We start from the raw sequence: 22113 nt of genomic DNA on the forward strand, positions 1-22113 counted from the left end.
CTGGAAATTCTTCAGTTTCCACAAGGAAGAGCAGATATTCACATTAAAATCCATTAATTTAATCCACCAAAGGCCATAAAAATTCAGAGGATGCTGAACCATTCCTTACCTAAGCATTTACAGAAATCTTGTAATTGAGAAATACTTACATTTCACTGAAAAGCTCAGTCATGCCAGAGGAGCTTTCAACTGCTGACATACCAGAGTTATTTGGAATATTCATTTTATGGTTAAAAATGAATTTGACTTAAGGTAAGGGAAAAATGCTTGGCTCTAGTGTGAGTTTACAGGTGATCTATATAAACTTGAGAGCAAGTCACTACAAATAACATCTTACTCACATGGCCCATTTCTGAGTAATTCCTTCCTTGACCTTGTATTTGGATACATTTGTCAGTAAAGATACCAGTTGTTAATGTCTTTATTTATGAATGCAAGTCTAACAGTATAGATCATACAGGTTTCCCAGTGTTTCAGTGCCTATTCCTGGCTCAAAAATGAACAAGAAAACAGACCATCTTATTTCCTTTTATTTTCTGCCTTTTAAATCATATTCCCTGCCTACTTCTTCTGGCACTTCCTCCCCTCATATAAAAGGCTCAAATCATACAGTTACAGCCTATAGCTCTTTCTCAAGGCTCAAGCAAATATTTGTGTATATAAGACATATATGAGCAGTTCATCCAAAACAAAACTTTTCCTTGTGTTACCTGTGAAGGGCTTAGTTTTATTAATGCAAATAATAGTGCAGAGTCACTGCAGGTAACATGGTACAAATAACCATAAAAGATGCAGAAAAGGCCTGCTCCAAACCTTGAATCCACCTGAGCAGTAGTCTGGTCAGATGCACTAATACAATCAAATCTTTGCTCCTTTTTCTTGGTTACTCTATCCCTGTGTTAGCTGTTTCTAACCATGTGCAAGTTCCTTAACTCTCCCACTCATCACTGCTTACAGAGGTGTTTGCTGCTTCTCTGAGAACTTTCCTACTGAGAGTATTTGTCAGGTAAGAGATCTCCCCTGCTTCAATCACACAGGAATCTTCTGGCTGAGTGTGGGAGGCAAAAGTCTCGCTGCTTACAGATGGCAGGAGGGAAAAAATTCACATCCCCTCCTGCCCTACCTCTGCAGCAACTCTGAGAGTTCCAGGAACCCTCAGCTAGAGACTGCCTTAGCAACCACGTGTTAGTGGAGACAACCTCCATCTGTTTAGCCTTCCTGTAAATATAACTGAGATCTTGTCAAGTCTAGCAGTTGAAGCAAAATGGGAATTCTTTTCCTGTACTTATTTTCTAAGAATAATTTTCTCTTTGCCTAACTGCACAGGACTCCACAGACAGACTGGACATTAGTTTGTTATCAGCCCATGAAAGATAGGCTAGAAAGGTGTCACTTTGTAGGTGTCACGCCAAAAGGGACTCCTGCCAAAACAGAGCAGGCTATGTCCCTGCTGAATAAGGAAAGGAGGATTGCCTTTGATACAAGCAAGGAAAGAGACAGCTCAGCCATCCAGGGGTGTGTCTGCACACACACGTACAACCTCACAGAAAACAAAAGGGTGGGATTTTGGTAACACCTGTAGAAGGGTCAATTCCTTTTCTCCAATTCCTTTCCTTCACCAAAGTCAAAGATGTCTCTCTTGTGAGGACTGCTTATCTTTGCTACTGAGGGACACTGTGAGTATGCTCACCAGGTTTTCTGGTGTGGCTTGAAAAGTATGATACTGCATTTCTTGAATATTTGGAAGAGGCCGAATAATAAAGATGAATTCAGAAAGGAAACAGCTGATGGCTTACTGGCTGCTCAGCATCTGCTTTCATCAACTCAAAAATATCCTCATTTGATATGTGTGCAGGGACATTCTACAAATACTCATTTGAATTCAAGACTCTTACCTCACTTCTCCTTTCCTTAAGTACCTCAATCTTGCTCCACACTAAAAGACATCTAATTATTTGACTTGCTATAAAAATTGTCCTAATTACAATTTTCAAAAATTAAGAGCTCACAGAATACCTTTGACATTAAACCTTTATTCATTTGAAAGGATATCTCTAGGTTTAGGAGTTTGGGGGAGGCTATTCTTTTGTTTGTAAATTGCTCAGATAATGACATAAAACCCTAAAGGATACTATTCATACACACTAACAAATTGCATTTTTCCTGTCTCTGTAAAGACAACAGGGTAAAGTCCCTGAAATTGCTCTAAAGTTCAGAGAACAGAGGAATACTGATCCTTATGATCACTAGAATACACATTAATAACTCTCTGTAGTTCAGTATTATAATTTTTATTTTAAAAATTGATCCCTGCCTAGACATGTACTAAATCTCTGAAGCAGTAGTCTGTAATGCATGATGGGTGAGTTGTACAGCTCAGCTTAAAACTGGCCACTTTCCTGCTTTACTGAAATACTGAGAAATAGAGATATACACAGAGCAAACGTGAAACACAGTAGTAGCAGGAAAGAGCTCTGAGTGTCTTATTGATTCCCTGATTTTTCTGATCCTTTTGTTATCCACTGTTGAGCAGTCTAGGCAAAGGTGCTTATAATTGCGGCAGGCTCCATAATATTATAGATTTCTAAAGCTTATACTCTAGCTGCCAGTCTCTCTCTCTACCATCTGCTTTTCCCCCTCTTTCTTCCTTAGAGCACAGCTGCCAGCATCGTGTCTTCAATACTGTGCACAGAAATGAGGATGATTCCAGCTGGGATATTTGGGGACATAAATAAACAATACAGTAGTTCCCTCTCTGGGGTTGAGCTCCAGTCTTCTGAGTCCAGCAAACAAACTCTAGTGACTCCAATAAACACTGCATCCAGTTTGGGGTGCCTCACGAAGGAGCAGAGGGAGGGAAGAAGTCAACAGCAGCAGCAGAGACAATCAGGCAGTGCTGTTAGAGCAAGCCCAATACTGCCAGGCACTGCATTTTGTCAGAATTGCCAAACTGTCTTGGTAGGAGACAAAATAGATCAAAACTGCCTTCTCACAAATTTTGCTTTCTGAGGGTCAGATTGATTTACCTGCCCTTCAGCACAGTCCCTGCCCTCATAACCCTGTAATGCATGTGTGAAAAAGTGTCACTTTTTCCATGATCTGGAAATTAAATTACTACATAAGGGTCAATTCTATCTCTGTCAGACTTAATGTAATATTTAGAGGTCTCTCAAAGCCTTTCCACACTTGGGCACAGGCAATCTGTGAGGCTGAGTTTACTTAGACCAGGACTATAGAGTAAAAATTATGATAAATTTTCCCACGTTTTCATTTGTCTGGAAACCTGAGAAAAAATAAATATTTCAAAGAAAATCTGAATTTTTTTCTTGTACCTCATTAATAGCATTCTCTTAAGTTCAAGGCAGGTAAACCACATAAACCCACTGAAATAACTGAGATGATGCTGAGAGTCAAAAGTGGCGTGTGAAACCTTTGCCCGTGCCACTGATGCCTATATTGTGCATAACTGACCTTGTGGAAGGCAGCATGATGGAGAGAAGGTGATTTTTTAGTGAAAACATAATTGAACTCAATATTTCTGTGAAAACCAACCACTTTTGGTGAGAGAATCACAAAGATTTCATGAGTTTAGGACTACAATACATTTCTGTACAGTATATTTGTTCAAACTAGAAATCTCTTAGACCTCAGTTTGAGTTGATGGAGGGATTTTCCACTTACAGAAAGCATGCTTAGTTCAATAGGTCTGTATCTGGATGATATTGTAGGGATCTCACTATTTATGCAATTTTTGTGTACAATTCAAACATTCTTGTGTGTACAAAAACATATTAGGAAGACTGTGTATCCTTGAGCAGCCAGTGTGTGTATTACCTCTAACTAGACATATTGAACAACACACTCCCGACCAGCTGTCAAAATCCTTCAGCTCCTTATGCCATTTTTAATCTAGTGGTTACCACCACAAAAGGCATATTTCCCAGGAAAACACAGATCAGCTTCACCCACCTCAGAAAAAAATTGTAAAATTACTGAATAAGTCTAGGTGATTCAAGCTAATGCTGTTAGAAAGGCTAAGGAGGAGATTAAAAACTTTAATATACCAGGAAGAAGTGATAGGAGAGTGGGCCAGTCTGGGAACTTACACCACTTTGACTATCACTTATATGGAGTTGATGTAATTAATACTCGAGAAGCTCATGCAGCCAGCTGGGCACTAAAGCAGGTTTTGAGGAAAGCAGTGTCCTTCACTGAACTGCAGGGCAGCAACCACCTGCTCAGGGGCAGCAGCAAAGACAGAGGGAACACTTTTATCTCAGGTCATTACAACTATTTCTCTGCAGTCACTGTGCATTTTAATGATTGTTCTTTGACAAACAGCAATTAGTATGCTGAAGAGCTTGACAGACACCTAAAGAACTAGTATTTTTCTTATCTGTCTGAAGGAAAGGATGGAGTTAATGTGAGTTGAAATCTCCCAGACAAGATGGAGCAGTACAGGTGAAAAAGAGAGAATTTTAAAAGGCATCAGGGAATATGAAAGGCATCATAGCAATAAACCTCTGAAAGGTGGGAAGGAAACTCTGTACAAGAAGAGAAAAGAAACTTTAGATGGGCTTTACCAAAGAAACAAAAAGGAAAGCAGAGGTCAGGAAAGATGGGTGTGCACATGACCCAGGAGCAGCCTCCAACAGGTTCATAAACTCTACCCAAAAGGTGTTTTAATCAGTATGACAGCAGTGAAAGGAAAATAAATGTGTGCAGGCTTTTCTTTGTGCAAGCAAAGCAAGGGTCAGTGGTGCTTTCAAAACTGCCTGTTCCTCTTTTGGAAGCTCTGTATCTGTCACATTGGCTTTCCAACCTGCCTGGAATTGTGGATGAAAGGAGCTCAGATTAAAGACGTCTGGGAGTGTTCTGTTAACAGTGACAAGGTTGTTACACTGGGGGCTCCACTCTGGCTCTTCTCTTGCCCTCACTCTCTCTGTGATTTTTTTCGCTCTTCCAATAGTCCAATGTGCACATGGTTAGTGCTGGCTTAGGGCTTTCAGTTGTATTTCAGCAAAGTACAGAAATACTTTGCAAACCCCAGGAAACCCAGAGGACATCACATAAGAGCCTACATATTATGACTTTGTAGCAATTAAGAGTTACTTGGTCCTTAAAAGCCTTCCTGAAAAATTTCTTTCCTGTGAATTTTTTTAAGCTTTTTCTCTTTAAAGATCTTTTCTACTGTTCCTGGAGACCTCTGTTTTCTCCAGACCATGAGAGAGATTCTGTTTTCTGCTACCTGCCTTGCAGCGAGGCACATGTGTTGCAAGCTAATGTGGTTTCACAAGTTACGTGGTTTAGAAATCACACATGCTGATACTTTGAAAAATTTTAATTCAGCCAAAGCTACATAATAATTTGCAGTAAAAATGTGTATTCTAAATTCCACATCTGTATTTGCAGTGCAGAGACTTTTGTCTGATTCCTGCAGTTACACAAGTATGTGCCCACCTTTACCTGGGTGGATTGTCCTTTAGGGTGCACCTGCACCTGTCTTGTTTTAGTTCAGACCAGGAGGATGAATAAAATCTCCCAGGTGTCCCCATTTCCTCTGCTTTGGATCATGTGGTGGAGAGGTATTGAGAAGATTTAATCAGTATGACAGCAGTGAAAGGAAAATAAATGTGTGCAGGCTTTTCTTTGTGCAAGCAAAGCAAGGGGCAGTGGTGGTTTCATGGGGGCCCAGCTGCCAAGCTAGTCCCAGCCACGGCTCTGTCTCTGTGCATGGACACTTTGCCACCCCTCACATCCTTCAGGATGCCACACAAGGGTTTCACAATTCCAGTTTGAGTTTTTCTGGAATGAGTCTTGGAATGAGGTAGACACCACAAATAAGCTATGCTGTGATTTCCACCTTGTTTGTCCTGGTGAAGAGCAGATTTCAACTCCTGCCCTGGGTTTCTTGGTTCTCAAGATATCAGTATTGCTGTGCACAAATTCCCAGATCAGGAAAGAGAAATCCAGCATTTAAACACCTGCACTCTGTGCTTAGTTCCCTGTCACTTCCTATTCTGTGTCTGATTTGTCAGATCTGCCCCCAGCTCTGCATTTTCCTTTAGGGCTGATTTTGCAGCAAGCCTTACAATACTGTAAAAATATTGGTCCAGAAATATTAATGGGAGGAAAATAATTATGCAGTTAAAAGCAGCACATACATGCAAGAGTAAAGTATTTCTGTAATTGACAACACTCGTTATTCAGGAATTTTTTAAAAATTTACTTTCTGCAGTGGTAGATTTATTTTCATCCTTTATTGTTTGAACAGTAAATCTCTTCAAGATCCACATCCTATTAAATGTTAAAGTGCCAATCATCATGCAGAAGTTAACACAGAATTAATTAATAGTAAAGGAACAAGAATAAAATGTAGTCCTGGATACCACCATTTGTTTGAGAAAATATAATTAGGATGAACAAACCAAACCAAAATTATTACTGATTTAGTTTCCCCCAAACAGTGACAGCCATAACCAGTGAATCTGTAAGGTTCTCTAAGGAATGCAGCACTTTTAACTCCCTTTTCTCCTAGTTGGTGACAGGTTATCAAATTCAGCTCTTTACGCTGTTTAAACCCCAATAAATTCTTTGGACTTATGTGGGTTTCATGCTAGTATGAAATTAATTTAATAACCCAAAAGACCTGCAGTGTACTTTTTTCTGACTCCACTTTTACTGCACTAAGTCTGAACATTATAATCAAAATCCTGTATCACAGTTTGCCTTTGAGCTGTTTGAAATGGAGAATGACTGAAAAGAACCAGGGCATGGAGTGCCATGGAAGAACTAACCTGTGAGCAATTCAGGCATTATTCCTTTACATGAAGGGCATTATGGAATCAATTGCTTGGGGCATTCAGGCAGCGAGGCAGGCAAGTACCATAAATCAGCTCTGAAATATAAACTGGGACATTGGAAGTGGGAGTAATGATGGGGTTTGATCTAGCTGATTGGGGATGTCCTTTCTGTTTGGGATAAATAAATGTTCTGATCTGAAGGTGCCCAGCAGCAACTGGGGAAGCAGAGAGAAGACCTGGGGTTGGCCAGAGGAGGAGGAAATGACAGTTCTACTCTATGTGTATTGTACTCAGCCGTGAAAGAGTCCTATGTGAACACTGCCAGATAACTTTTTTACATGTTTCTTTTGTAGGGGCAGTTTTATGTTTCCTTGCTCAGTTCTCATCTTACTAGAAAATCTGGAAGGGGAGGTCTGGGGACTTTTTTGTTTGGGGGTTTTTTGTGGTTTTCTATTTTCTTTTTATATTAAATTTGGAGGAAATCATCTTTTGCCCTTTCAGTTCAGGAATTGAATCCCAGAGCATGATACATTACCTTTCTGGCCATTTGGTCATGGTCAGATATAATTCTCATCTCAACCATTCAGCACCTCCTCAGATGAGTAATGAGTGGGTGTTAGGAAGCAACCAGGCTTTTTACTTCATGCAGAGCTCAGTCCAAAACTTCAATAAGGAGTTGTTCAGGGAGAGGCATGGGCACAGAAAGCAAATAAAATATAACTGAGAAACTATTTGAGGTGTGTTCAAACATTTGAGTGAGGAATTACAAGAGGAATGTATAAACATAGAAAAGACATGACAACATTTTTATGACGATATAAAAAGAACTCCAACTGTTAAATGTGAAATAACATATGGACATACAACAGCTCCCTTCATTTCTCCAAATCCTAATGTTGTGTTTTAACCCCAGCCAGTTATGAAGCCACACAGCTCCTTGTTCCAGCTTCATGGGTTGGGGAGAAGAACCAGAAAAAAGGTAAAACCCATGGTTTGAGATAAGAAAAGTTTAATAATAAAATTGTAATAAAATGTTAATAATAATGATAATGATAAAAATGTAATGAAAAGGAAAACAACAAAGAAAGAGGAATAAACCCCAAGAAGAATAAGTGATGCACATGCCCTGGCCATGCCCCCTCATGGGTTCTTGTGCATCTCCCCTGTCAGAGGATGGGAAGCCAAAAATTCCTTCCCTTAGAATCAGCACTACTTATTAACACTCAAAACATCAGAGTGTTATCAACGTTATTGTCATACTGAACCCAAAACACAGCACTGTACCTGCTACTGGGAAGAAAATTAACTCTATCCCAGCTGAAAGCAGGACAACTAACCAAGCTCTTGCAACATTAGAAAAAAAAAATTTTAATATGTATCTGCTTGTGCCATTGTTTTTTCAAAATGTGATATGCTTTGGATGTGTTTGCTTCAGGCTTAAACTCTAGGCCAGCCTAGGATCCAAAGCTGCATTCAAGCTCTACCCAGGAGATGGTTCTTGACCATAATCATTGAAACCAAAAACACCTAGGAAGTAAACACAAGTCCTGTTGCTTTAGTAGTGATGGATCATTCTTCTTAGCTTCCCACATCTTTGAATCCTGATGCTGCTTGCACCTTTTCCTCCCCAAAGCTCTTTCCCTACTTTTGTTGTCCTTCAGCCAGGCAGTTCACACAGTACTCATTTCTAAATGTGTCTGAGTCTGGGCTGCTTCATCCTGCCTGCTGCTCAAAGGTTTGTACATTCAGCTTCACCTGGAGCTTTACCACAGGCACATTCCTGTTACTGAGCAGTGTGTGACCAGCATGAGAGGGTTTCTCATAGAATCATGGAATAGTTTGGGTTGGAAAGGACCTTCAAAAGTCATCTATCCAACCCCTCAGCCATGGGCAGGGACATTCTTCCACTAGACCAGGTTGCTCAGAGCCTCATACAATCTGACCTCGAAAGTTCCCAGGGATGGGGCAACAGTCACCTCTCTGGGCAACCTGTTCCAGTATTTCCCCATGCTCATTGCAAAGAAATTCTTCCCTATATCTGACCTCAATGATCTTTTAGTTTAAAACCATTATGCCTTGTCCCAATGCAACAAGTCCTGCTAAAACGTCTGTCCTCATGTTTCTTTTATCATGAGAAATACAGCACATGCACCTTAACTTACCTCGTTCATAAAGCTTTTCCCAGAATTGGCATCTTAATAAAAGAATTAACATTAAAAGTGATATTCTAAATTACCTTGTCTTCCCCTCACCCATGTAGTCATACAATTACTGTCAGTTTGGAGGAGGGGCAGGATTGCTGCCAAACAAGATTTTCATGCAAAAATTGTGATAAACAGCCTTACAGTGATGACACAGAATGTGAAATCCTTCACGTCTGCTTTCCCCAGCCCTCCCTTTGCTGTCCCCAGGGTGCTCTGCTAAGTGCTGGCTGCTAGGTGAAGTGTAGCATTAGGGTATCAGCGTTATGATGGAAATTCACCTCTCTGAGAATTAGAAGATTCCTCTTCACTTAGCTTTGGGATGTGAGCAATAAAGTGGTGATGACTGAGCCTTACCCGGGAGCACTGTGCTACACAGAGCACACAGCCTGGCAAAGGCAGCCTTTGTTAACCACTGAGTTATACCATAGATGCATAAGCAATCACAGCTCAAGGGCTAAAGAAACACATTATAAATTCTTATAATTATTTGTCATGACAGTAAGCAGAGAGCAGCTTAAATGCAGGAAGTATTTATGGGGCTGGGAGGAGAGCACAGAGGCTGAAGCGTGCACTGTTCACCTAATGCTCCACGGGCTGGGAGGGAGGATGAGCACATTCCAGGGAGCACATTCAGATGGAAGAGATGCTGCTTCTTTCCTCTGAGATGAAAAGCTGTTACACAGCCAGGTGCTTTCTACCTGTGACCCCACAAACTTCACCTCTCTTTCTGCCCTGGGCACAGCGTCAGACACAGAGCCCCTCTCTCTCCCATGGTTTGTGTCAAGATATGGAAAATGCGGAAAAACATGGAGCTGATCTCAACTTACCCCTGCATCATTTCCTCTCTGTCCCAAAGGTATTGGTACAGCCAGCAGGACTTCTTCCTCCTCTACATGCTCTAAAATAGAACAAAAGAAGAGTCCTCCACATCAAAGATAAAAGAGCAGGTTTGGGGCACAGATTCCAAGTTATGTATTGGTGCTGAATTCAGGTGTGAAAGGAGATCCAGACTGCAAGCCAGGATCTTCTGTTTTCAGGAAGGGTTTTTTTAAAAAAAAAACAGTGACTCTAAAGGAAAATATCTCTTTCCACTGCCAACTGATCTGTTTTTCATGCAGGAAATACTTGTAGCCTATAATCAGTTTCAACAAATTTTAACCTTTTGGAAGTACACTATTCAAGTTTTCTAAATTATTCCCTTCTTTAAAACAATATTTTTAAATTAAATTAAATCTAAGTACACAATTCAGAGATTTTTAAACATTAAATTCCTATGTTTTCACAAGACCAATTCATTTTTTGTTTGGATTTCTGTTTGAAAACTATTTGTGAGACTTTAGCTTTTTCTTCAATTTCAGACAGATCAGAATTAATATTTGCTTGAAATTGTTAGGAAACTTATTCTCTCACTGATTTCCTGAAGAAGTCCTTCATCTTGTAGGGCAACCACAAAAGAAATATTCATTTTACATATTGTCCAGACCAGTCAATGCTCACAGTTAACAGCAGTAAAATTTATTAGGCAATGAGATGGCTCTGAGAGATGCCTCTCCCTGGTAACACTGCAAGAATGAATTACCCCTGAATCTACAGTTAATTGAGATACCATGGAGCACAGCAAAATGAATGAAATTTAAATCTGCAGGGTATGATTTGCTGCAGTTTTTTTCACATTAGTTCCAGATAAACAGAAATTATTTATATGTATGAGTATGTATATATACCCTTATAAGAGTTTACATACCCTTATATATACATATGTATTTAACTACTTTCTGTGACACATACATTCACACTATGTATATAGGAAATAATTTCCATTCCCTTGAATTCCACCACTCTGGAGCACATAGAGGTCTATATTTTTATGGTGGATTGACAGTAGGACTGATTGTTCATAACTAACAGAGCAACCACAGTGCTGCCAGCTTGGAGAATTATATACTCACAACACAGAAAATGAGTCCATATTGCACAGCAAAGGGCCTGAACATGGAGAGTTGTTGGGTTTACTGAGGAAAGAATGGCAATTACTTACATTGACAGAGATACAGCAGGCACTAACATGCCCTGGGTCACAGAGGACTGCTTTGTTTGAACACCATTTTAAGGTGAGGGCAAATTTAAACAGCATAATTCCACAGAAACAGCAGCTGAGCCTGATGGTCTGACATGCTGTGATTTGATGCAGGGCTGGGAAGGAGTCCCCTGCCTTATAGCTCTTGCAACTTTCTTTTTTGTTGTTGTTTTTTGCAAGCTTTTTTTCCAATGACTGTAGATACAGAGAGCAGAATGCCTTAAATTAGTGAATGATGATTTAGGTGGGTTTGGTATTTCACTTTATAATGGGACTGAGGAAAGTTGCAAGCTAAAAAGCAAGATCCCTGCCTCAGAAGGCACGTGAACATAAAATAATAATAATAGTGATAATTGCATCTAGCTGGAATTTAAATTCCCTCCTAAGCTCCATCACTGCTGTTAAGTGATGTAGAGTTAAAGCTTTAGACTTCTTCAGCTAGGCAGCAACATCCAGGGGATATGAGTCTATCGCTTCCTCTGAGGACAACAGCTCCTCACAATATCCTTGAAATATGCATGCTTGCAAAAAGACTTAAAGCTTTTAATTTCTGATGTTCATAAGGCCTGATCTCCTCCAAAATACCTGATTCTTCAAATTCCCTGTATAGCTCCCTTATGCATAGCTAAATGTTAAGAATGCAAAACAAACTTAATTAGCTGGTGTGCTAATATCGTCATAGTCCTTTGTAGTCACTGGAAAAATCTCATATTTGAAAAAGGGAGTGAAATGCATAATTTTTCCCCTAATGCAGCAAGAATAGCTGTGTGAAAGTAAATATGAGCTCTCAAGACAGAAGTGGATATAGCTACATATTAATTTGATCTTTTTTTCCCAAGCCAATGAAAAGTCATTTCCAAAAGTACATGGCAAGTGTATGAGTGCACTCCTCTGGAAAAGCTTCACCCTTCCTGGTGAAAAAGATGCTGCTGTCATTTCCTCATGCTGAGAAACATGAGTAGATGGACAATCTTCCAAAGTATCCCATTGCTAATTTTCCATCTGTCCTTGTTTAGCAAGGAACAAGCATTTAGGGTGGAGCCAGTACATAATCCAGAGCTTTCTTGGGTGCCATGGGAGCTGCCCCTGAACAGAAGAAATGAAGTTAGTAAATACAGTTTTCAGAACAGTTTCTCTGTGTTAACATGGCAATTTTCCTATTATGTGTGGTGTTGATTTTTTTGGTATTGATTTTTCTGATTAATTTAGGTAATTGCATTTCAGCTACAGTGCATGATTGTTTCTCAAGGAATAAAAATTGCATAAAGAAATCTTTTTGGCTACAATCCAGTCCAGTTTGGTCTCTATGATCAGATGAGGAAAAATGGGGCTATGGCATTAAATTCAACAGAACTTAAATCAGTCATGAAAATTCTGTAAACAACACATTTTTAATTGGATGTAAATTGAAAAACAAATGGGGGGGGGAGGTGAAACCTGTGCAATTTTATCTTCACATTTTTCTCATGCTGTAAAACTGAAAAATTTTATAAGATTCAAATATTTTATAATGCTTCCTGTTTTCTAAAAAGAAAGAAATTCCAGTGCTGAAGACATTTTGCTTAAAACATTGAAATCCTCAGATGTGTAAAATCTTTTATTGTAGATAAAATTTCCACTAATGCACACATTTGCTATATTAACTTTAGACATATTAAACACTTAGGACTAATTCTAATACACACTGCAATACCAAGCTTCTGAAGCTGCAGGAGCAGAGAGGGGAAATCCAGGTCACAGAGTCTTTTAGAGGGACTACAGGCAAACTGATCACAAATCTACCTGCTTGGTGTAGCCTCACTTTCAGCCGTAAATCTTGATAGCTGAGGCTCACTGTATCACCTAGATATGGATCCCATGGTGGCAGCCCCACAACACAGCTCTACAGGGCACTGTTGGAGCTGCTGATCCTGCATTTTTGAGACCCATAATGGGTGGAAGAAGAGGAGCATGATGAGACTGAGCATTGTGCTGGTTGTCAAGCCAGGAGCTGGAGTGATGGGGACTCACTGTGCAGCTTCAAAGGAAAACTGTGATTACAGCTCCTCTGAAAACACATTCAGCTGAAATGGACCCAAACCTACACCATTTTTTACTGCATTCATCACATAATCAGCAGCTGCTCTTCTGTAGGGAAACAAGGCAACATGGAACAAAACAGGTGATGTTGGGTTTTCCCCATTTTCAGCTTGCAGACACAAAAGCAGAGGAAACATTTATTTCGTAATCCCCACATCTCGCCCATATTTCTTCAAGATTGGAAGCAATCCATAGAAATTATTAAAAGACTAATCTTACTGCAGAAGGTAAGGTTTAGGAAAGAGAAGTTGGGAAGGTTTCTTGACCACAGCAGATAAGAAACTTTCACAGATATTCAGAGTTATCTAATCTAGGACAGAAATTCACAGCAAGAACCACTGACTAAACTGAAGCCAGGCTCAAATTCAGATGAGATATTAGGCACACACTTTTCAGATCAATACAATATGCTTTTCTGGAGAATATACTTCAGATAGATGTGAGTTACTGGTTGAATAAGGGGCATATTAGAAAAAATTCAGCACCCAGATAAAGTGGATTAAAGACCCCTTCTGACATTCTAACTTTATTACTTGTAATATCAAGGATGTCTTACAAATATTGAATATTCAACACCATCCATTTAGAAGGAAGGTGATCTTGTTTCCATGGCAACTTGCTTGTAGGCAAGTCATTAGTTGGTCACCACTTCTTTCTGGGATGCTGCCTGTTTGTCCCCTGAATTCTTTAGTTCCACCAATTTTAAAAACTACTTAATTTAAAAAATAATAATCTGTATTTAAGCCAAACAAAACAAATCTTCTGTTTGCATAAAATATAAGAAGACCTATGCATTTTAATTTCTTTCTCGGGATGATTACTTTCTCTTTTGTGATTCATAAATTCCAGCAGATGCGGCAAAAAGTTACATAAAAGGCTTTTTAGGGTAATTATGTCTTCAGCTGGAAATTCTGACATTTGTGATCTCTCTCTTTGATCACTGCTATTAATATCTCCTTAGCAGCTATAACTTCCTGAGAGTTAACTAATTGATAGAAAAAACCTGCTCAGAGTTGCAAGAGTTTTCTCTTTATTTCTGTACAAGTGACAAGGCCGCCCTGAACAGGATCATTACCTTTTCAGCTAACAGAACACTCAATAGACAGTAGTAAAAATATGACTGCAACTAGCACAAAGCTGGGATTTTTTTCTTTAGCTAGTACTTAGGTGTTTATTTATAGTGTACAGGTATTTGCATTTACATGGTGCCAGCAGCTTCACTGCATTTCAACATCCTGTTATTCAAGAGTGGAGGAAGCCCAAGGTAACCATCTTAACATCCAGTGAACTAAAGAAATGGGACAGAGATAAAAATACAGAATCTAAATAACTGTGCTGGTAGACAGAGAAGTGACAGAGAGAAAGGTTGAACTCATCCAGTTGCGTTCGAAGGACTGCAGAGTTGTAAATCCAACAGCCATACCTCCATGGAGCACCTACTGAGACAAGCAAGTTGTACTGCTTTTTGCTGGTCCCATACTCTTTTCATTGGCTATCCAGAAGCCCTAGGATGTCAGGTTTCTTAGGCAATTCAAAATTAGGTAGCATCATTCCACCTCACAGAGATTAAGGGGCCTGCCCAGTGTCATACAAGAAATCCTCGGTTAAAGGGCGAGACTTGCCCACACATTGTTTTGCTCCAGATTATGGCCTGGGCTAAGTTGCTGTCAGAAATCTTCCACATCCAATCTGCAATTCTGCTTAGGACATTGTCACCAATTCTGAGGTAAGATTTTGTACAACACTCTCTGCCCCAGGAAGATGCTTAGATTTACATCATTAAGAAGCAGCAATTTAGGAAATTTTCTTTAAAAATATTATATTATAAAAGTGTTGACATTCCCTATGTATGGCACAGTTTTTGCTGTTTAGAGAACAACTTAAACTCTTATTTGCTTTTCCTAAATTAAAGCACAGCTATTACAACCTTCAAACCTTTCGTCTAGCAGGTGAGAATGGCTTCTGGTTAAATGCAATCCAAATGCAGCAGAGAGTGAAGTAAGCTATGCACTCTGTGCTTTAAATAGCTCTCCTGATGGTTAGAGCTTTTCCTGATCAGCTTGATCAAGGAGTCTTCTTCTGACCACCCTATTGAAGGAGCTTCTCTGAGGACAATATTCCCATGAATGCTGTACTCCTATTTACAACTCTGCATCTCTGTTTTATCCATTCTTGGAGACAAGAACAAATTTATATTTTCTCTACTCTGTAACTCTCACAATTTGGTTGAAAAAAACTGGAATGAAGAAAACCACTGCCTCATTCAAGCACACAGGCCCAAGTATGCCAACATCCATATAAATGGGGTGTGGAAATGATGTATCACTAGCATAGCTGTTATAGTATGTGAATTGGTTAGATGTGACATGGCATATCCTTTTGCTAGCATACTTTATTACTTTTTTTATGGTTGAAACATCAACTTCTTAATAGAAGTTATGCACCATGGATGCAGTCATTTATTTCCGTCTCCAGGAAAATTACAAATTTCAAAACCACCCTCACTGTTGCACATTCTTTTTTAAATAGCAGACCATAACTCTGATACCAGAGTTTCCATTTGTTTATAAAACTGCTAAACTGGTCATCATGACTCTCCTTGTTTTCTCCCTTCCTCGAAAACCTTCCAAAAAAAAAAATGGAATCACAAAAGAGATTTCAGAGAGAAAAAAATACCCAGAGGCATTAAAGCATGTTTCTTAGGATCGGGGAGGGATATGGACATTATCAGTGCCAGAACAAGGACAGGCCTCTGTTATCAGATGTATCACACCCTACACCAGCTGGACAAAGCTAAATCCCCCCTGATGTGTGGATGAAGTACCTTTCTCTGAGGATGCCAGGCCTGCCCATGTGCTGTGAGCAGCAAAGTGTCACCTAAATTCTAAACTGCACAGGAAGTTAGACATTGCCCTGACTTCAGGCTGAATTAGATTTGTATCCTCACACCCTAAAACTTCCAACAGAAAGTAAGAATAAAAAGTCTAGGTTTCATAATCCTGCAGTCTATAGAAATTATTTGCATTTCTTTTTAGTCCAAGTTCAGCTAAAACTCCTGTTGTTAAACAGCCATCAGTCACATTTAGGGGAGAAGGAGCATCTTTTTTCCATAAAAAGATATTCTGTGGGAAAAATGAATGCAACTTTGGAGTGAAAAGCAGTTATTTCCTGTCTAATAAGCAGAACAAGCATCTAGGAGTGAGGTGTTATGAGGCTGAGCTTTACCAGACTTCCCATCCCAATGAATCCCCCATGAATCACTGCTGGTCAGGCAGAGAGGATAGTCACACTCCATTGCACCTTTTATTGCTCATCTGCATTCCACTAAATTTGCATCTTCTGCATCTCTGCCTCTCCCTTAGGGTTCTGTATCTTCTCAAGGGATACTTTTCCCTTTGGATCCTTAAGCCACTAATTTTTACTCTTTCAACATTTCCACTTCGGTCTCTATTTTTCACATTTATAAACATGAGCATGCACAACTTCCTAGCACCTTGACAACTGCCTCAAAAACGTGAGCCAAAAATCACATGGCTCAGCTGCACCAGATCAGGGCTTGAACACCAGACAGCTGAACAGGATGAACCTCGGGCCAGGGCACGCTCATTTTCAGTTGAAAATTTTTATGACCTTACAGCAGTCATGACATTTATTAGTCTTTTTTTTCCCTAATTGTTTATTTGAATTCATCTCCTCTAATACTTCAGTTAAGGCAGAGTCTGGCCAGGGCACAAGACATTAGCTGAGCCTCAACTACTTTGAAAGCCTTTTCCATTGCCTGTCAGGTCAGTCTGTCCCACTGTCACAACAAACATCATCTCTGATGTCAACACAACAAAATCCACACTGTCCCACCTGCAGGTGCCAGAAATTAAGGAAACACAAAATCAGGTCAGAAAAAGATTGGGTGGTAGACTAGATAAAACATAAATCCTCCAGAAAGTTTCCATCAAATACAGAATGATCAGCCTGAACCTCACCTGCCCAGGGTCGAGTTCTGTTCCTTACAAATCCACTGCCACCTTCTCACAGCACCAGCAGGGAAATGTCTGCTTTTATTTCTGTAATTGCTGCCTTGGTGCTGCTTAGCAATTCTTCTCCTTTGGTAGGAGAGCAATCATTCTCATTAGATGTCAGAGTGCAACAGCAGAGTGCTTTTGTTTGGAGTACAGCATGTGGAATGATGATTACAAGTCTGAGAGCTGGGGAGAGCACTCCTCCCTTTGGAAATTAGGCAACTCACAGATGTTAGAACATCATTAAACATATACAAAGACTCAGGGCCTTCTTGCAAAGTTTATTGCTCTATTCAAAATTGGCTAATTCAAGGAGGAGTTGCTTGCTGCAATGCAGGTTACTCAAATTTATCTTGTAGAACAATGCTGGACTGAAAACGATGGTGCCAGTGACAACTTTTCAGGAGCATTAGCCAACTAATCTCAGCAGCAGAGATTTTAAATGTCATCCAAATCTCATCTGTGGGGCATGCCAAAAATATGTTGTACTTTCCACAAGCTAGCTCTGCTTTATACCCGTGTCTATCTTTCTCATGAGATCAAAGGAGGAGTTCTGTCTTTATGCCTTGTAAAACAAGCAATTATTAATCCAGTATGAAACTTTATTGACAACTCAGTGTTGAGAATGAGGATCCTGCACCAACTTTCAGCCACCAGAGATTATTGAAGTGTCTAGCTTGGTCTTCCCTACCTCTAGTCAGCCTATCAAAATATGAACTCTGTGTCTAGAAAAAGGGAAAATTGCTTACACAAGAAATTTCAGATAGCTGCAATAGTGCCTGCAACTTTGGATATGAAGAGTAGCAAAGGACAGTACTCAGACAGAATTCCCATGTGGGGTACAAAGAGTGGCTGGGAAAAAGGCTGTGACAAGAAAAAATTAAGGAGAATAGACTAGGACAAGATATGTAAGGAAAACAGATCTAACCTTAGCAGAGGATAAGAGACAGGAAAAGGCAGAAGGGGCTGCAATGACCAGAGGATACACCCTGTGATGCCAGAGTTCATCTCTTTTTCTGCTCCTGGTAAGTGCCTCTGCAGCCTTTGGCAAAGCTGTAACCTCACCCCTTACCCTGTGGGATGTGGCCAGGAAGCTGCAGGGGCCACAAGGCTGCCTTGGGCTGCCACTCTTGTTACTCCACCCCTGAACCCTCATCGAAATCAGCACCCCAGGAACCTGCCACTTCTGTACATGCAGTCACAGCAGCAGCTTGTTTTAGAAGCATTAGGTCCTTGCCTACAAAGTAGGAGCAAGTGTGTTAGTGTGCTCCCTTACTTCATTGTGCATGATTACATTCATAAAACCAGAGGTTACTATTAAAGACGCAAGAGCAAAAGTTCAAACATAATCATTAAAACTATGGAAAAAGTTCTAGAGAAGAATGTGCTTTACCCAGAATAAAAAATGGTTTTAACACATTTTTTACATTTATTGTTTGGGCGTTTGGCTTTGTTCTTTTTACATCTACTTGCATTGCTAGTATTGTATCTTCTTCCTAAGTGTTATTTTTGTTGGTTTTGTTATTTTTGTTATTTTGTTGTTATTATATTAATTTGTCACTTAGGTTAAAAAAAATGTTATTCTGAGAGTTAAGAAAATGCATTCAGGAAAACAGCATAAGAAATATTAAAGCTTAGCTCCAAGCTCTGCCTCTTGCAGTGGCAATTGTTGGGAATACAGAACTGCCTAAGTAAGAGGAGCAATGGTCTTGTGTAGAGTGCAGTAACAGATACTAGAGCACAAGGCAAGCAGATTTGTAGTTGAATGGCCCTTACATAAAGTATTTTTGTTATGTAAGAGACAGGAGATGGAAAACTATTCTGCGTACACCTCTTCCAGGCAGAGTGCTGCCAGCCTGGACAGCCCATTCCCCCTTCCTCTGAGGGAAATGACAGGTTTATTTTCAATCCCCATGGCTTTTCCCCTCACACTGCCACATAGCCAAAGCTTTTTTCTTCCTCCAATAAACTGAGTCTAATCTCATCTCCATCAGACATCTCCTCACCAGCTCATGCAACATTTACAAGCCCCTCACCACAGGAAACAGAACTCCTACCAGAAAGTCACAAAACATCTTCCCCTACAGAACAGAGCAAATCCAATCAATATGTGCAGCTAATTGAGACAAACAAGCAAGTCCAGGCCTGGCAGCAAGCAACCAGGGTGATGACTTGGTAACAGATGGTGAAGGATTTGGCACAGATGGCTCTGATCCAGTTTCCTGAAGGACCTGCAGGAGGCCCAAACACAGGGTAGTGGTGAGCAAGTTCCAGATGCAGCAAGCTGGGCCAGGATAACCCTATAAAACCACACAATATTTCATCAGCTCTTGCAATACTATTGCCCCAGATGAAACACATCTGATCTTCATCCCATCCTTACTCCACTCTAGCGATGAGTTGGAACAGGAGAGTTCCTAAAACTTTTTTTTTCACTCAAGGAAAATAAGCATAAGTAACTCTAGGAAGGTGAAACAAGGTAAAAAAGTCTCTCAACAAGCCAAGCTGCCTTCTGAGGACAGTCAGAAACCCTCACTGAATGATTTTTTCTCAGCATAAGTTCTCTAAAATCACCTCTACATTTTTGAAACGTGACAATTGAGATGCAGCAAAAGAAGTTTCTTTTTTTCACTACTTTGTAGTTCAGTGAAAATTGTAGAAAATATTTTATCACAGAGCTAAAAATGGTATGTCATTATCAAAAGTACTAAAGAGATAGAACACAGTACTGAGCTACGTGAAGTACAAACATTAGCATTACAGGGTTACCCCCCTCCTAACTCAACCTAGTCAAACAATTAAAACACCCAATTATCTAGCATGGAGTTATTTAGTCCCCAGTTCTCATTAGAAGTAATTAGTTGTGTTAATTTGATTTAATTTTTTCATGATATAGAAAAAGCTCAGGCTGATGTCTGATAATCTGGTGTTGCCATTCACAACTGAGATTTAAGTAACCTTAAAAGAGATTAGGTTCTTCATCATAATGATGGAGATGTAATTAACATCAAGCTCCTGTTGAAGTCATCATTCCAATAGCTTTTCATTACACTCTTTTTGATGAACCAGAAACAGTTGAAAAATTAAATTTTTAAGATTTATAATGCAGAACTGTAGGAGTTAGTCTTTATTGCTAAACCTGGAATGTAAAGGTCCCATTTTATATTTCAGGTAAGCTTATCTTTCAAGACATTTCTTCACTCAGAGGAATGGAGCTTGATTTCAAAAAAATTACATTTTCTGCACCTCAAAAAGAAAATATGTGTCATTTGCTAAGGACACAAATATAGTCAACATGGTGTAGAAATGGATCAATGTACAGGAGCACATGTAATGTACTGTATGACCTTGAAAAGGTATGTAATATGAAAAATCCTATGGTCATGTCCATAGGGAACAGAAACAGGCATTTTCTTGCCACAGACTATGGCCTTCCAGTCTGTAAGTGACAATGAATGAGAGGGAAGTAGATGTATCCGTCAATCATATGACTACAAGCTATCGATGTGATGCCAGCATGAAAAAGACAATTGTAATTCCTTATCAGGAAAAGTGTTTTCCATAGAGACAAGGAGTTACCTATGTCATTTCACAAGGCACTAGTAAAACATCATTTGTTGTGCCATATGTAATGCTGGCCACTGATGTTGGAGAGAAATGAACTTAAATCAGAATAAGACAGAAAAACAGATACTAACATGTTCAGAGTAAGAAGCAGCTAATTTCTGAGCAAAATCAACAGATTTTGTTTAACCTTATAAAACCACAGCTGCAAGGTCTAAAATGTTATATTGCTATAAATACATCAATGAAGTAAAGACAAGATGAGAAAAAAGGTTATGTAACTTTAAAGATAATTATGGTAGAAAAAGATGACCTTAAATTGATCATGAGTAAGTGTACATTGGAAATGTAAACAAGCTTTCTAAGCTATTGAAAAAAAATCAAAATTGGCTTCAGCTGAATTTTTCACCAGTGGGAGGTTAGAGCTCGTGGCATCTCAGCATAGAAATGCCAGTCATAGTTCTCTTGCTAATTTATTTTTTTCAAAATCTCTATTAAAATGCTGTCATACCTTTCCAGGAGGCTACAAGTAGCTCTATAACAGTAGGAGGAAGGAACAAGTAACTAGGAAATTCTGAGCCTGGAACTTGCTGTGACACTTGAAAATCTGTTTTCCTGTAGCAGCCCCTATCTGTCTGCCCAGGCATTGTCTGCATTGACAGGAGACAATCTACAGGAAATGATGTTGCATTTGAGACACATGTACGACATTTTTGTGAGGAAAGAACAACCACAAGGGCAAAGTCTGGTCTAGGGACAGGAACCAGAACTTCTGTGAACTGTATTGGAAAAAAAAAAAAAACCAACATAAAACCACAAATTGATTAAATTTTACTTGTGGGATTTTTCTTCTGCTTTCTTTATACCTTACAACCTCAGAAAAATCTTCTTGTTAGACAATTAGCATTTTATGGATAGGTCCAGTTAAAACAATTCTGGTGTTGGCTTCCCACCAAACAAATGCAAACCTCAGAACTGATCTTTCATCCACTATAGTCAGGCAGTCTCTAGAGCTCAATGCTGCATGCAGTTCATTTTTCTGAGCAAATAAGCAGAATTATTTAATAACAACCGCTGTCTCATATCTATCCCACTTGTAATTCCATTAATCAGAAAATCTTATTCGAGGCTTAACAAATGTAATTTTTTTTCCCTCACTCCTGAGCTCTGCTGCCTTGGCTTATTAATGTCAGCAGGTATTTCAGAGAACAAGAAGGAAGGAGAGGCTAGTACTCCAACCCTGCAGTCCAAATGGGCATGAGGCAGAAAAGCAAGCCATGGGCACCTGCCTAGGAGGTACCAAAAGCTCAGTCCGAGATTTAAGATACAGCATGATCAATATCACTTTAGATATAGAAAAGCAAGCCACT

At 39.5% G+C, this 22113-nt stretch overlaps 1 long non-coding RNA gene across 2 annotated transcripts in view; it reads right to left on the reverse strand.

Moving 5' to 3' along the window:
- LOC138109155 (uncharacterized) overlaps positions 1-18198 on the reverse strand; it is a 49100-nt gene extending 30902 nt beyond the window's left edge. The window contains exons 1-2 of one of the 2 annotated variants that reach the window (XR_011150314.1): positions 18108-18198; positions 9835-9905 (exon numbers count right to left, since the gene is read on the reverse strand). This is a non-coding gene — a long non-coding RNA (uncharacterized lncRNA). Of the gene's footprint in view, positions 1-9834; positions 9906-17143; positions 17232-18107 lie in introns of those variants that run through there. The other variant, XR_011150315.1, reaches the window with a different exon arrangement.
- Positions 18199-22113: the final 3915 nt, after the last annotated feature.

This window comes from Aphelocoma coerulescens, chromosome 4 (assembly GCF_041296385.1).
Source record: "Aphelocoma coerulescens isolate FSJ_1873_10779 chromosome 4, UR_Acoe_1.0, whole genome shotgun sequence".
Taxonomy (NCBI): domain Eukaryota; kingdom Metazoa; phylum Chordata; class Aves; order Passeriformes; family Corvidae; genus Aphelocoma; species Aphelocoma coerulescens.